Here is a 17753-nt window from a genome sequence, read left to right on the forward strand (position 1 = left end):
TCGGGGATGTCGCTGATTGTATTCTCGTAAGCTCTCAGGTCAACTTACGAAACTTTCATAGTTTCTACAAACATTCAGCTTCGAAATAATGTTGGATCTAATATAGCAGAAATGAAACTGTATGGCTCTTTCTTTTAGTAATAGACAATTCGGCTGATCCCAGAGGTAGTCCAACACTAGGACAACTCGTTGCAAAGGTGGAGAAAACTACACATGCTGAGGTTGCTAAGATTTCATTCACATTCAGATAACTTTATTACAGTATGTTGTTATTTTATTATTAGCTATTGTTGTTAATCTCTTACTGTGCCTAATTTATAAATTAAACTTTATCATAGGTATGTATGTATAGGGTTCGGTACTATCCGCGGTTTCAGGTATTCGCGGGGTGTCTTGGAACGTATCCTCCACGGATAAGGGGGGAGGGGACTACTGTATATAGAAAAGGTGTCACTAAAAAAGCCTCAAGTCGCTACGGTTATATAGTATAAATGAAAAATTACATTAAGCAATAGATAGCCTGTATACGTAAATTATACGATAGTAGTTTAGAACTGAAGAGACACAGAAATATGGTGTAATGTAAAATCAGGTAAAGGAACGGGATACAGGCTGTCTTCATTGCTGATTTATATAAATCACACTATGAAGCAAACAGTGGCATTAAGCATGGTATACAAATTGAAGATGTACTTGAACTCGCTCTTTGCTTAATGCATATAATTTTATACTCCAAAATAAATCCAGTACAAGTCTTTAGGACTCTGTAACTGAAATGAATAGCAGCTTTAACAAATTTGGTATGAAAATCAGCAACAGAAAAAAGAAAAAAGAACTATGACGATAAGAATATGAAAACTGTTAAGTTTTTAATAACGTAAACTTTAACGTAAACGTTATACAGCACTAACATAGCACCCCGTGCACACTGAGAACACACAGTCAGAATGAATGGTTACGATTTATTAAAGGTGTTATCGCTTACAACGCAATATATAAATATATGAGTTGACATGCAACAAAAATTCTCAAAATAACCTACTTGCGTATTTATGCGTAGTAAGAGTTGCGAAGAAGTTCTTACCGCTGATTTTGAAAATATTGAAATAATGTTTAATCACCTCTCTTTCTGATCCCTTCGTAGTCGTATTATAGTAGGTGACCTTATTTGGTTATCTTATTTCAGTGAATTTTTTTCCACCACTTTTAAAACCACACCATTTGATATCACTCGCAAGTTGTCTCATTCCTCATGCAATGATCACTGACAATCACGAAAACGTTACCCCTACTCAAGCCAACTGCAGCATACTCTATGCTTCTTTCGTCAAAGTTTTGAAAAAAAAAATAATTCATTTTAATCATAAAAAGTAAATCATAAAAAAACAACTGGCAATGACTTTTCCAGTCAGCATTTAAAATTATCTCTGTACACCAGAGATAATTCCACTATAAATACATTCTCTTAAACAAGCAGCTCAGAAATATCTTTATAGTGAGAAATACATCTAGTATTTAAAATACCAACATTTATTCTGTAGAATGGAAATTTGCTTCTATTGCCGAGGCAAACCTCGTTAGCTCAGTCGGTAACGATGATGCCCTCTCAAGTTATAAGAGCTTTAAAAAAAAATTATGTAACTGAAGTTGAGTTAGCCAGTCTCATAGGGTAGTGTCAGGGTTTCTTTTAAAAAAAGGGGAAAAAAATAATTTTCATCTCTCTCTCTCTCTGGAATAAGAAACCAATCAAAGAATGCGTGCAACTGACAGATATAGCTGACTGTGGTGCTTGATCGCGCATAATATTACTTAATCTTTAATAAAGCCAAATTGGTGCTACCAGACCAGTGAGGGGGGGGGGAAGGAGTGTCGAGCCAAATACGGTCATGAATCCAGTATATTTTGTAATAACTGCGTATGTGCCAGTTTTTTTTGTATACTGCTGAAATAACTAAAAACCTCTCTAAAGGTTCTTTGCGTTCTAGAAGAACCTAGGTATTTCGAAACAACGGGCATGTTTGCACTAAGTACTAATTCAAAAGAAAAGAAGAAAATGCTTGTGCTATTTCTTTTACTTCCACCTTTTCAAAAAAATGAGAAATTCATATCAGTCTTGAATTTTTTATTGGTATACTGTTTTAAAACATCTACCTAATTAGCAATGGTCATTATGCTTTAATCTGCAGAAATAATTTTCTGAATTGGATTTATCCCTCTCTCCATGATAATGATGGTTACCCTAAGTCTGTACAACAGTTTAAAACATTTGTAGAAGTTCTGTGTTTCAAACTCTACATGTAGAACCAGCAATTATTTTTAATCATGATGATTCAAATTTTCTACTGTTCAGTGAAAGTTACGGAAAAAGAGGTTTTACTTTTGGAAGTGTGCTGATGTTGTAAAAATGCCTTAGCTACATCCAAATGGGATTCTCACATGAGTAGCTAACTCATAGATAGTAATATACATCTGATTTCATAGACAGGTTACTCAATCATCGTCAATCAGATCAAATTAATCAAATTTGAGTTCCTCTCATTGTTTCATTTCTGAAAGCAAGTTGTAGCATCTCAAAAGTATGGGTGCTAGATTTGAAGCAGAAATTGATGCACACGCAACCTTCTGCTAAACGGAAGAAAATATCCCTTTGTTTTTCATGAAACGAAAATAACTGAAGATACAGCATGCCACTACAATTTACAAGATATTACGGAGGCTCATAAAAATGAGCCTCCATACTTGGCTTCCATGATGTCCTTTGGTTGGAAAGACTGGGTTCGAATCCCGTCTATAACGAGAGCCTTTATGAGGGCTTTTCAATGAAAGGTGAGTTAACGGGCCTCATACGGAGGTGGGTGGTAAATTTTTTTCCGCAAATGCAAGTTTTTCATCCCTCAAAACAGGGTTTTCCAGCCCATGAACCCATATCTAGAGACGTGGAATGCTGTTCAACAAGGAAGACAAAATACATAAAGAATAATTAAAAAAAACTTGCAAATGACTCAGCATATTCTACTCGAATTTCAGTTATATATCTCAAGAGGACATGGCAATTATATCTTAGAAAGAGTATAGTGGCCATATTTTAGATAGATTTTACTCTCTGACCACTCACTCACTCTTTATAATAGAAAATGTTTTTCTTTTTTTTTTTTTTTATTCCATATCTTTTCAATATTTCTGAGTATTATAACTTACAGATAGTAACAGACAGTAGGTTTTTCTTCCTTAATTTCGAACTTTTAACTCCTCTGCAGAGAGTAACCTTGATACTTTTTAAAGCCACTAACCAGTACTTTTTCAGGAAAAAACAGTATGTTTTCAGGTCGCCAAAAAAGATTTACATACAGATTTATTGGATTTAATTATTGCCAGCTAACTCAATAAAAGATAGTCGATAAGCATGAGAGGAATTAAATTCAGATTGCATTCAAGTGAAATCAGGTTTTGAATGAACTGGCATGGGTAGTTAAAAGTGAAAAACAGCATTAATAAACTAATCTTAAACAAGCTTATGTAGAACATTCAATAATGACGTTTGCCTTTAATAGAAAACATCAGGACTTGGATCCCACCTAGGACGGAAAGAACATTATAAAGGCTTTTCGACTAAAGTTGAATTAGCCAGTCTCATCCAGATTGGAAGAGTATTTTCCTTTCAGAAACTCATTTTTTCTTCCTATAAAACAGATAAAGCGGAAGAAAATACATTTTCACCAGACATTGCTCTCTCTCTCTCTCTCTCTCTCTCTCTCTCTCTCTCTCTCTCTCTCTCTCTCTCTCTCTCTATGGAGATATTAGTAAGTACCCTGTCATAACGAAAATTAAGTTTATAACAAGCCATGTTACTTGGCCGTAATTGATGTAACTAATTGTAATTGAGTTCTGTAGCGTAAATGAAGATGGGATGCGAATACCTACGTCAGCTAGACAGAGCACTATTCGTACAACTTTTTTTTTCGTACAAATGTATACAAACTTTTAGATCATAGTAATGTAACTGAAGGATCATCACACGAAACTGTTTAATGGAACAACTTATTTTAGAAATCAACACGAGCGTACTTTTATCTGAAATCATGAACATAAGCGAATAATACCCACTAGTTTACGCATACGTTAATATGTTGTGATTTGTTTAATTATATTCACATCCTTATTCATTCATTGACGCATATACTAGTAAAATGAAATTGTAAATAACAGAATAATAGCAATATTTAAATTCTATTTAAGAAAATTCTATTTTGAATTTAATGCTTACAATATTTGATATTAGATAATTTGGGGTCATATACTCCATTTGTACTTATGAGAGAATCCTTGTTCTAATACCTCTAATACTAATAGGCTCTGCCTTGCCTTCGGTTTCGAACAGAGTTTCACTCGAACTCTCCGTTCGCATAAATCGCTGTATCTGGTCCGAATATTCAGTTGAAAGCACACTCAGGAAATTTCCTCAATATCCCCGATACCGAATTAACAGTGTTTCATATCAATTCGGCATGGCATCTCATCAATGCATAAAGCAATGTGTTGAATTAAATAATTGCCATCGCAAATATTATCTTGAAGGACTCTTGCTGGACGTTATTGACTCTCCATTATCTTATCACATGATTATCAAAACATTGCTGATTTCAGTGCATCCAGCAATGCATGCCTACAAACTCTAATAATTTAGCCCAAAGATATTCGATTTTTGACCAGTCCTCTTGATCAGTTGGTTTCCCTCCTGGTTTTTCAAAAAAAATTTTTTTTCAGATTTTTTCATGAAGAACATTGAAATAAGAGCACTGATTGAAGTTCTCGATAAATCTCTGTAAGCCAACTCGGAAAGATGGAATTTTTCACAAACTAGATATCTTACGTCTTAGGAGAATCCACAGCGCATCAGCCGTGAAGGTAAATAAAAAAAATTTAAATAAAAGTCATAATTTCATGTATATGGCAAATTTGGATTCTACCCCCCTCCCCTGTAATACAATCCAAACATTCATTAGAACTAAACGCAAACATGATGTTATATAATACCACCACATTATTTCATTTTTGGAGAAATAAATTAATTATGCCTGCCTTTATAGGGTTGAAACTGGAAGGTAATAATAAATCCAAAAATAGAGTATAAGTTTTACAATGTTCTTAATCATGGCTAATCATATAAATTACATATATTTCACGTGTTCAAAATAATGCTTGTTCTTATGAAATTACAATAGCATCCTACTTAGTAGCACAATGTCCGTGTTATCAGAAAGGGATCGTCAAAAATGTGATAATCGATTTTTTTGAAATAACATTTCGGAAAACATTTTTCTGAAATAACGGTAAATTTGATTAATGAAATTTTCTTTGCTATTTTATTTTATTTTTATATTTAATATAAATTTTAGTTTGGTGAATCTGAAAAGTATTTGCTTTTAAATAATACTTTATCGAGGCAATGCTGCACTTGTTCAGATACTTTTGTAATCATGAATATACAACAATGGTATTTATCTACTGCTGAGGATCTACTATTCCAACTGATTGCTGGTTTACTTAGCTGCACGCACATCGTTGACCTTGTGCATGCTCAAGTGTTGAAGAAGACAGAAAACTAGGGATAAATGTGTATTAAAGACGCTCTAACATTACTCGGCTCTAATTGTGCTGTGGATTTGGCAACTTTTCCTGTGGCTGTGTGTGTGTGTGTGGGGGGGGGGTCATACTAAAAAAAAGGATATAACAATCACTTGACAATAGCAGTATTCCGCTGGATTCAAAGACATTACATATTTCTCTAAAGGGAAAGGAATATATGTATATAACTTATATGACTATATAAGCGAATGTTAAAATATAAAATTAATTTATTTCCAAAGGCACTGCTTGTTTTGTCTTTCTAGAAGAGTTCACGGCGGGGGGGGGGGAATCTGGAAATTTCTGATAAACACCTAGTTTATCAGAAATTTATCAGAAATAGACAAAAATGATATTAAAGCAATTAGTATAACCACAAGAAAGGGCATATATATATATATATTCCAGTTTCACCGTATCATAAAAATGAATTTTTCTTTTAATTTTTATAGTTGACATGATAAATTAATATTAGTTTATTTAATTGAATCGCAATATTTAAAATAGGCTACTACTTAGTATTGAACCATAGAAAATTAACGATACTTTTCATACTGCTTTCTGTCCAGCAGACCTGCCTTATGACGCACATAAGACTAATATCAAGCCATAGTCGCATCTCAGGACTGGGAAATTTCTTAATTCTATAGTCCTTACAGAGCCTTATATCAAAGGGTAAAGGGGATTTTTAAACTATCTATCAGTTCTAGAAAAATTAACAAACAGGAATGTAAATCATTGCTCAAATGTTGAAAATTCTCATAGGAGAGAATTATTAAGCGTAGGATTAGCCTGAGATTATAACCCAAAATAATAACTCGATGATGCTACGAGACTATCGTTAACAAAGAAATAATAATTTTCTTTTTCAATTGCGTGTGTGATGCTTTTGCATATAATGTGGCATGATGATGCCATTAAAAACTCACATAAAGCGTAATCCTAAATCTATTGCAATATATCGATCATTCCTGACATTTTTAGATACGTTTTGTAACAATATATAAACTAATAGATTCGATTTGTACATCCGATTTGTCAATCGGACCATTTTAGTCCGAAATACGGAAAATAATATGAATTATATATTACAGTATCGCAGTGTATTTAAGAAGTCAATATACAGACGGTACAGACAGTTGTACTCATGAATTTATAAATGAATGAAAATGATATCATACAAAGTTGCAACACACTTCGTTATAAGGCTCTGTAAGGCCTATAGAATTAAGAAATTTCCCAGTCCTGAGATGCGACTATGGCTTGATATTAGTCTTATGTGCGTCATGAGGCAGGTCTGCTGGACAGAAAGCAGTGTTAAAAGTATCGTTAATTTTCTATGGTTCAATACTAAGTAGTAGCCTATTTTAAATATTGCGATTCAATTAAATAAACTAACATTAATTTATCATGTCAACTATAAAAATTAAAAGAAAAATTCATTTTTATGATACGGTGAAACTGGAAGTGCATGGGATATTTCTGATTGTATAGCAGAGCATTTCTGATATACAATACATTTCTGATGAATTATATTTAATATCTAATCCATTCACTTCCTTTCTCTTCGCATGTTAAGCTAGATAGTCTGTAAAAACCAAATATAACTAGGTTTAATAATAATAATAATAAATGAAAATCCCGACTCTGGAAAAAAATCCTACAATTCCCGTATAAAACTGACTAACTTATCGTAGTTTGAATAATCCTTATAAAAGACACTATGGCTTTCCAACTAAACAGTATAATCGATACCTTGAGGCATGGGATAACTCTTCAAGTTTTTAAGTCTCTTTATGTAATACTGATAAACATGGCAGTAAAACTGCCATGTTTTATCAGTGGGGGGAGTGGGTAGCGTATCCGTTTTCCAACCAAAAGACTGAGGGTTCGAATCAACTGTGGGCATGGATGTTTGTGATTGTCTTTAGGTAGGGCATGAATTTCATACCCTTTCCCAAACATAGAAAAAGTTCCATGTTTGGGATCTAAAGCAGCATTTCAGGACTAGGTAAAACATACAAAAAAAATGAAGAAAAACAGGAAAAAAATCCCTAGTCTACCTAAGGTAAGAAGAATACGACACGTTTACGAAATAAACTTTCGTGAGCGGGAGCTGCATAAAAAATAAATAAAGGCTGCATAAAAAATAAATAAACAGGGACAAGCGAAATGTAGGAGAATAGAAATCACACTATTAGAATTTGATTGAGCTGATAATTATATGGACGTTTTTTTCGTATCTTAAACTACTCTAAATAAGGAGTGCCACATTTTTTTTTTAGATTTTTGGATTATTTCCACTTGGATATTTCATTTTGCAGTTCGAATGTACACTGAGAGCAAGGTTATCAGAGACACCTATCTAAAAGCGTGCTGGATAATTTTTAATTTTCAGAATCTATGCTATAACATCGAGCTCAGGAGATTCTGGAAACATTATAAAGGTAGATGCCGGCTTAAATGGCATAGTGGTTAGTGTATCCGCTTTCCAACCAACAGGTCACGAGTTCGAATCTCTCTCGGGCATCTCCCACCTAAAGACAATCACAATGTTTGTGATTGTCTTTAGGTGGGAGATGAATTTCATCGATCGGTGCGAGATAACCGTCTCGCTTATTGGAGGCCTAAGTGGCTTGAAAAAGTTCCGGGTTTGGTTTCCAGGGTTGCAAGATTATGTAAAAAATGAATGAAAAATACAAAGATATAAAACTGATAAAAAAATGCGAAAAAATATCCTCAGTCCACCCACCGTAGAAATGTACTATAGGTTTGAAATAATCCTGGAGGATATAAGGAATTCTTGCAGTTCTATCAGTTTTCTGATGGTGGGTTCCTGTCACTGATATCTTATTTCACGCTAGGTCACTGTCATATTCCTGTAACCATTCCTGAACGACACGCATCCTATAATGACCTGGCGCATTAAGATGCTGGATATAATTACCAGCAGGTCAACATAAAATGATGCACCTGATCCGAAATGATATTCAGGTGAGTTAAACCATTCAGTCCTTCCTCACTCTTGTGATATCAGGAGACACACCAAAGGAGACATTTTCCAAACTATTACTCCACAGCCTTACAATGCTGTGGCCAAACAACACGAAGATATCTTCGTGTTGTTTTCGCCATATCTTTGCGTTCAATCAGGCATAAAATAATAGGATAAAGGATTCATTACATTATATATGCTTTCGTCGTTAATTTGGTATTCAATGCTAATATTCTTTTGGCCACCTTATATGCAGTTGCTTGTTTTTTTGGATAGAGCCACACTGGTCGTCTTCTGTTATACGGAGTAGCATCCGGTCATAAATCGTGGTGATTTGACCAATCGTACCACTTCTGGTCTCGGACGTTTTGATTCCATCGTTCTTTGCTTTCCTCTTCCATCGATAAGCTGTTTCAGTTCATATACCAGACATATACTTAATATTTTCTGTTTATCGCACCAATCTCGGAAAAAAACCTGCAATATCAGGCTAAATAACCTTCAACTGAAAATCACTAATAAAGGTTCTTCGCCTTTCAGATAGGATTCGAACCCATGTCTTTTCGATCAAATGGTCACTGTTCGTTGAAACCGATTGAGCCACGGAACTCTTTATGAATCTTTTTATAATTAATAAGATTATTAATTATGCATGCATAAATGTAATTAAATCGCACCTTGTCTTTTAGCATTTATTTTCACGCCTACAATATTTTTTAAAGGTGTATGCCTCAGTTAAACATGTTTTAATTAGAAAGCACTTATATAATAAAATACTATTACATCAAAATTTAGCTTTCTAAATTTTGATTAGTCTCTCTAAATTCATATTAATTTTTCTGCAAAATGTTAACATGGACACATATAATTTCTACTGGAGGCCTGAAGTGGCTTGAAAAAGTTCCATGTGTGGGCTCTAAAGATACAGTTTCCGGTTGACGTAAAAATTAAATTTTAAAATGCAAACAAACAAACAATATATAAACTACATAGTAAAGGTTTACAACCTTTCGTGGTGGTAGTCATAAAAAGTATGTACATACATATATATGAGACCCTAAAATTAATTATCATCCATATGAGCATGTGTGAAAAGCAACGATCACTAAAGAAATACAATGCCGCAAATGTGAATAAAGAATTGCGTGATGTTTGGATTTACAGAACATTGGGGTATTTGTTTTTAGTTACATAATCAGGTTGCTGCTGTTGATCACTGTGGTGTGTTTGCTGATTATGACTAAAATATTTAGTAAATATTAGGTAATGCAATCGTTACTTATTTCTCTTTTTAAATTAGTTTATTAATCAGAATTAATCATGTCAATTAACTATCAACGCTGCTTTTTTATAATACATACATATCTCTAACCAAACACAGTCTGATATAAAGTCGGATACCTTGAGCTGTGTGTGTGTGTCCTCCCAGCTCAAGGTATCCGACTTTATATCAGACTGTGTTTGGTTAGAGATATGTGACACCGAAACATTTAAATCACAAAACGAATCAAAATTCTATCTGTAATGATATATGGTCATTCTCCTAGTCATATTGTGTTTGGTGCATGAATTATCCTAATGGGAGGGAAACTTTCTCTGTAACGGATGCCTGCTAGATGCAAAAGAACTTCAATCTGAAGAGTGACCTGTTATTAAAAGATGGGTAAAATCATAAATTTTTTCCTCCGAATACTGTAGCACTATTTGATCTCTGTAAACTGTACTGCTATTATAAATTACACATCCACCAGGGAAACGTGTCCCGGAATGGAAAAGTGGGGCTGCTTTGCCACAGTGTAGTCCATATGTTCCTCAAAATGGGCAGCTCATATGAGACCACAATGCACAAACCATCAGAGCAACTGGAGAAATGCCATCAAAACCGAGACATTTTTATATACAGATGGTAGCGAAAAATCAGAAGGAAGATTGAATGAATACTTGGAGCCTGAAATGGTAGGAAAACATGTACCGAGATCACAGCTCAAGGAATGCAGGAAAAGTAAGAAACCAGATTTTTGCAAAATATATAGAAAGAGGTTAGGACAAAAAAAAGGCAAATGGATTCGGCCTAGGACCAAAAAGCACGATTGTCATTCGATCCGCAGGTTTCCTGCTTTTGGCCTGTTATGGAATTTTGTTATTCACGTGCTCTTAATTTGTCTGCAACTCTCTTTAGAGTTTAAGTATCTCTGTAACGCAGTTGCTACAAAGATACCACATTTGTCTTTTCATTTCTTTAAAGGCCTGGATACAACTGATTTTGGACGGGAGAAACATTATACGGAAGCTCTCCCCCCCCCCCCCCCGATGAGTGCGGACGTCGCACTGATTATTGCCTACGGTGGTTCACTTCTGGATAGTTTACTTCAGAGACGGTTAAATATGTGTTGGTAGGATGTATATATATACAGTTACTAACAGGCTCACCAGTATGAAGATGAGCCTGTTAAAAGAATATGGCGTGTACATAGAGGTTTAACAGACGTTTAACGTATATATAGATAGTAATAGCTTGAACATCAGGTCCATAAGCGTTTAGGATTTCCAATGTTTAACGTAGTTGGGCGATGTAAATCATGCACCCTATCTTGTCTTCACTGTTTCAGTAATCTCGATCATACTGACCTTATATTTATAAATTCCCTTTGCTAACTACATTTTTTACTCATTGATGCTTAGTGCGTAGATGGGTGCAAGTTCGTTTCTTTGCAGTTGTTCTACTAAGAATCCATCTCTGAATTTCATCCAAAAGCAATAAAAGAAACGAAAGACGAGTGTCTTCTACTAGTATGTTTAGCTGGTAAAGAATGCCTAAAAATACAAGTAAACGTCTCTTTGCATGTTATATTTTTTGTGTTGTAAATGACAGTCTTGAATAAGTTTTAGGTGAAGGACAGTTGTCGATTTTCACAAATATTGATTATCCTACTCTATATAGATTTGTAAATTCGCGGTAATTTGCTATTACAGATAATAAAATAAATTACCGTTTCTTATTTCATATTTATTATGTGATCTGTTTTTACAGGATTCCGTCCATCTCCTTTTCAAGGCGTCATATAAAGCTGTGGTGATATGTTGCTCATTAAATATAAAGAGATTCTTAAGCATACAACAAGAAAGGAAGGCTATATTTTCCTTACGCATTCTAGTGTTTACTCAGGTACTGTCATTATGTTAGTACACGTTAATTCTCTGTGAGCTGTACATATTCGCATTAATTAGTACCAAAACTACAAATTACCAATATACCTAATATAAATATGCATTTTAACCTACAAGCACGTGACTTCTCTATCAGTGAATTGAATTGTATTGATATTTGATTTCAAGAAAGCATAATATTTTATATGAAATGACTCCCCTACTACTACTAATAGACAAAATCGACCATTGCATGAATGTGGTAGTTCGCCAAGAGCTTGCACTTTCTGTGATTTCCAGTAAACTATAATAGACAAGAAACTATGTCCTTGTTTTAATTTTTTATTCAATCATGAGTATACAAAAGTTTGGGCATGTCTTGACGACTACACTACTTGGATATGAAGGCGGATGACTTTATATCGGACTTCTTTTTAGTATCCCATAATGCACAACTCCCTTTCTTCAAGCCTGTGCATTGCTTATGCATTATGGTAAGAGTTAATACCCAGACAGGTTTCGTCCTTTATTCAGGTCTTGTCGGTGGGAGCTAGACCCATGAAATACTGATAGCAAAATTAATGCAGAAGTAATCCTTTCCATATACAAATAACAAAATGGTCTTTTACCATATTATTCAAATATTCTCGATTAGAGATAGTTGTAGAAAGTTTAATATTTCTGCGACTAGAGCAAACAAAATTAGCGCGTGGAGTGTCTTCACGACTAGCTACATGTATAGCGAATGTATACATATGAATGTATACTAGTAATCTGGATCTGGGTGGCAGAGTGGTTAGGTATCCGCTCTCCAACCAACAAGCTGCAGGTTCGAATCCCACCATTGCCATGGATGTTTGTGATTGTCTTTAGATGGGAGATGAATTTATGCCTAGTGTGAGACCACTGCCTCGCTTATTGGATCCCTGAAGTAGCTGGCAAAAATTCATGTTGGTCTCTAAAACAGGATTTCCCCCCCCCCAAAAAAAGATATAAAATTAACAAAAGAATATAGGGAGGAAAATGTTACCACACTCATGGTATCAAATGTACTATAGGTTTGCAAATATTTTTTATTGGGTGGAAGCAACAAAAAAAATAAAAATCCCCCGCGTTTATCCAAATTCTCCAATATTCAAGAAAAATTAAAAATTTATTTTCTTTCGGTCGAGAAATTTTTTTTTTTGTCCGAAAGATCAGGATTTAATCCAATCTAGAATTCAAAGAATCTTTACGAAGACTTTACAACTGAAGAAGAGTCAGTAAGTCTCATACAGAGTATCATGGTATTTCCTCCCAGCGATTTTTTTTTCCCTGCAGAAAGGTAGGTTGACCAGAAAAACACATGCAATTAACAGACATAATACTGATCTAATGATCATAATTACTTCAGTTGTAATTCAAAATAACACAATTCAACCTAGTTCTTTTATTTGTACTCTAAAGTTCAAAAGAGCTGAAACAAAGTACCAATACTCAATGGATGTAGTAGGATGTTTTTATTTCATCACTAAATGGGAGCCGCACTTTCAGGTTTCGTGTCCATCTAAATTTGCTTTCATTTCAAACGTTACTACTTAATGGTGGATATTCATCATAGGCTATAAGGTTTGATATATATAGACCAAAATATTAAATTAAAATTCAGTATTTCATTCTAATGTATGCTGAAGTATTCCGACTATTTTGTTATTTCTGTCTGAAAGAAAACTTTGAAAGTTTTGAAGGAATAATTTCTGTAACAAGATCACAATAGGTATCTGAATCTGAAGAATGAAAACAGTAGCCTGACCATGGAAAAGATGAGTCGGATTCACGTTAAGTCACTGCTTACTGAAAAAAATCTCTGCCTCTCTTCCAGCTTGGTCAGTGGAATTCGAAAAAGGAAGTCAATTAGAATAATGGACATTGAAATCATGGAAAAAGAAGTCAATTAGAATAATGGACATTGAAATCATGGAAAAAGAAGTCAATTAGAATAATGGACATTGAAATCATGGAAAAAGAAGTCAATGTCAATTAGAATAATGGATATTGAAATCACGAAAAAAGAATGACTTCACTGTATGAAATCGAGCTTTCAAGATAAAAAGTCAAAAATGTTAGAATGATTTTCAGAATTGGGAGAACGGTAGAGGCAGCTGGTGAAGGAAACAAAATGTGGCAAAATAATTTTAAGCCACAGGAGGTCCAAAAAAGATGAGATTCTAGGTTAGACATCCTTTCGCATGGAATATCAACGCAGAAAAGCATAAGTACAGTAACTCGCTAAAAGTGACGGAAGAGGTTACAGGGTGTAATTTGAAGTTAAGATGAACTGTGGTTGATATTGTGGAAATCTGAGGTTCAGTTGGAAACAGAACACCAGAATTAGATGATTAAAGATAATAATGCACGTCATATAATTTACTGTTACTGACATGGATGTTGTAAAATAAATGTGAAAGATCTGTGTGTGTATGATTTTTGAGCTTTTTTTTAATTTTAGAGGGAAGTTTATTTTTTTATTTATTAAATCACAAAGACACTGTGCCTATTCAGACTTAGTTTCAGGTTTAATGTTACAAAAATTGAAGAGCAAAAGAGATGGGAAAAGTGCAGTGGAATAAACTAGAATCTTGAACAGACTTCCCGGCCATACAGAGAGCCTACAGTTTCCAAACCACAACGTGGCCACAACAGTCCCCCCCCCCCCCAAGCATACTATTATAAGGACTCCCTCCAGGCATGACCTGGCAGTGTAGTTGGCAGCGAGATTATGCGTCATTTGATCAGGAAGCCTCCTAAAAGACGTGTTACCATCTGGTTGGGCCCGTACGCTAACTGGCGGCCAGCCTGCGGAACTGCTTTACTACTGTACCCTCGAAGGTGGAGGAGGTGCTGGATCCCTGCACTACGTTTGGCATGCCCTCGAAGGGTATCACTCGCACTGCATGTCGAAGGTTAGGGGGGCGGGAAAGAGAAACCGGAACTCTTGCTCTGGGAACCAAACATGGCGGTAACAACTTCAGTTCCCCAATAAGCAAGGCAGTGGTATTTCACCGAGCGATGAAAGTCATCTACCACCTAAGTAATGGAACAATAGTTTGATGATAGACTTTTATCTTCCTTCCATTTTAGGGAACAGACTGGATAAAAGCTTGTTGTTGGACATATGTGAGATGACGATAATAGCTTATATAAGAAATATAGGATGGGTGTTAATTCTGGAACACGAGATTTATCACTTCGTGAGGAATATCACTTAGACCAAAGGAGTTATTAGTATCAGAACTACTGAGTATTTTTTTTAATTTCTTGGAATAATGCCAGTACAGATTCAGTGATGAAAAAGCAGACTTCCCGTTGAAATGTATGTAATTGTATGGAAATATATGGCGGCGCATTTCACTGATATACTGAGATCCCGGATGTTAAAAAAGTTGATGTGGAAGTTTTTTTTTGTGTTTTTTGCAAGAAATTTTCTTCTTTCGTTGGATTTTTTAAAGGTAATAATATACTCTCAGTTTTCGAAATGTTGATTGCATACTTGGAATTTTTTGAAAATTTTCTTACTTTTTGTGGAAGATCTTTTAACTATGGAGATGCTAACATTTTTCATACTGTCTTTCATGGTAGTGGAATAGTGGAAAATAATTATGAAATAAGAACATGGAGTATGATGAAGGACTTGTGGACATGACTCTCACACAGCGAATGCCCAGACTCCAATGTTCTAGACAATTTCCCATGCAAGGTTCCTACAGTCAGATTCCCTCCAGGCACAATCTGGCAGCACCCGCATGATTATTCGTCATCTGACTGGAAAGCCTCTCGATCACTAGATTATCAACAGGTTCGGTTCCGTGTATTGTCCGATAGCCGGCCTGTGGAAACTGCTTTGCTGCTGTACCTTTGAATGGAGGAGGTGCTGCCTCTCTGACTGAATAATTACAGTGTGGAAAGCATGCCCAGCAAGCAAAGCCACCACCGCATTGCATGTAAGAAGAAAGAGAGGGGGGGGGGGACATATGCACTCCAATTCTACTACACCGGGAGAAAGCTGTCGATGGCTCGCTGTACAAATAAACCACTAGAATATCTAATATAGAATCACCAAATGACGATCTGCAAATATTCTAGTTAACCGCAATAATAGTACAATACTTTTCTTATTTCTAACTAAACACAATTCCTTCGCCTGTGCCTGTTTTCGATCATACTTAAATCTCTAGCAAATCAGATTTCTCTCCTAACATGAAGGATCAGCGCAATGTCTTTTCCAATTAAGGCGAGTTAGCTGCCCTCATAAGGAGATGTGGCAGGATAGTTCATTTAATCCTCCTGAAACGTGGTTTTCATCCTACAAAACATGCAAACCAACTAGAAAACATACATAACAGTCATATACTAGCCTCATAACTTTAGGTGCTTCGGCGGTAATTACAGCCAATGCCTTTCTTATCTCTCTCTCTCTCTATATATAGCTTTCTCAGAAGCAATAGAAATTTGCCTAATTTGCCTATCGCTCCAAAAGTTATTTTTCTTCTGATGACTATTAACTCTCTAAAATTTCACCATTTGTTACGCCATAAAATGCTTTTACCCGCATACAGAGTAATATAGTGTCAAATGAAGAATTTCTGTTAAAAACTTTTATTTTAGTTCGAAAGAGATCTTTTGGGTGAATCAATGACTCTCAAAATACCTTCTTCCTTATTTTCTGCTCTATGCTTCTTTAATAGTCTTGTTCTCGTTATATCTAAATTCCTCAGTCTGCTTCGATACTTCTTAAAGATGAGCAGTAAATAGCCAGTACCACTCATAGTTCAACTCTCAACTCATCAAACTTACTCTTCCTCACTCCTCTTAAATTTGTTATTTGTATCAATTTTCTTCACATGTATTTTTCCTTAAGAAAACATATGAAGTAACACTGCAACCTACAGACATTCAAATTGAATACCAAAAATGTCTATTTAGCTTTCAGCTTTTAATTCATTCATGCTATTCGTATGCTATAAGTTCAGCAACTCATGTCTGAAATAATAATATAATTGATTAACGATGTTTTTCAAGCTTCTTCGTCACCATTTTTTCCCAAATTATCAATTCATTTGACGGCAAAATTTGGCATGTTTTAGTGAAAAGCATGAATGGTTAACTGAACAAAATTACTTTTTTGATACTCTCAAAAAAGCATGTTGTCCAACAGATTAGTCCTAATTCAAATTAATAGAGAGGTGGATAGTAAGAGCAATACGTAATCTAGAACAGTCTTCAAAATTTTTCAAGACAGAAACTATATTAATGAAAATAATAACAATTAGTAAAATATATGGAAAAAAAGAACAACATTGAGCAGCTAAGAAAAAAACATTGTCCATTTTAAATTATCACGTGCATCCAAATAACTTTCTTCTGATACTATAACTCTCTTCCGTCTATTTTTAAAACATTTAAAAAATCAGTACACTGTTATCAGATAAGACAATCGGTGTCCAATATTGACAGGTTATTAAAATATTAGAAATCTGTAAATGCAAATTTGAAAAATTATTTGTCAATACCTGACTAAATGTTAGTGAAACATTACAACATAGCAAAAACCGGAAGAAACTAAATGACATGTATTAATGTTTATAATTGTTATAATAGTAAATGGGAGAGAGAGAGAGAGAGAGAGAGAGAGAGATATCAGCATAAGGTTATTTAGAAGCATATAAGCATTTAATCAAGGAACCAGCAAATTTTTTTTAAAAAATTACTCGTCTAACACTGTAAAATATCACACATTTTAACTCGTCGCTGCTAACTAGTGATTATTCCATGAAAGTTTTCTAAATCTTGTTTTGGATTATATATTGCTTTTACTATTCTGATAAGCACCCATAAGACAACATAGCTTATGTATGGGTATCGCAACGTCATTTGGTAATTCCAGGTTAGGGTATTACGGTGTTCTTCAATCTCAGGTGTTTGGGATTACCAGTTATTAACATCATAG

General features: G+C 34.7%; 1 protein-coding gene across 2 annotated transcripts in view; it reads left to right on the forward strand.

Moving 5' to 3' along the window:
• dpp (decapentaplegic morphogen) overlaps nucleotides 1–17753 on the forward strand; it is a 64088-nt gene that overhangs the window by 22081 nt on the left and 24254 nt on the right. The window contains exons 1-2 of one of the 2 annotated variants that reach the window (XM_090399139.1): nucleotides 4862–4905; nucleotides 11652–11786. The gene's annotated coding sequence lies outside the window, so the exon portion shown is untranslated. Of the gene's footprint in view, nucleotides 1–4861; nucleotides 4906–11651; nucleotides 11787–17753 lie in introns of those variants that run through there. The other variant, XM_090399138.1, reaches the window with a different exon arrangement.

The sequence above is a fragment of the Typopeltis vanoorti genome, chromosome 10 (assembly GCF_054136105.1).
Source record: "Typopeltis vanoorti isolate ZY-2024b chromosome 10, IOZ_Tvanoo_1.0, whole genome shotgun sequence".
Lineage (NCBI taxonomy): Eukaryota > Metazoa > Arthropoda > Arachnida > Uropygi > Thelyphonidae > Typopeltis > Typopeltis vanoorti.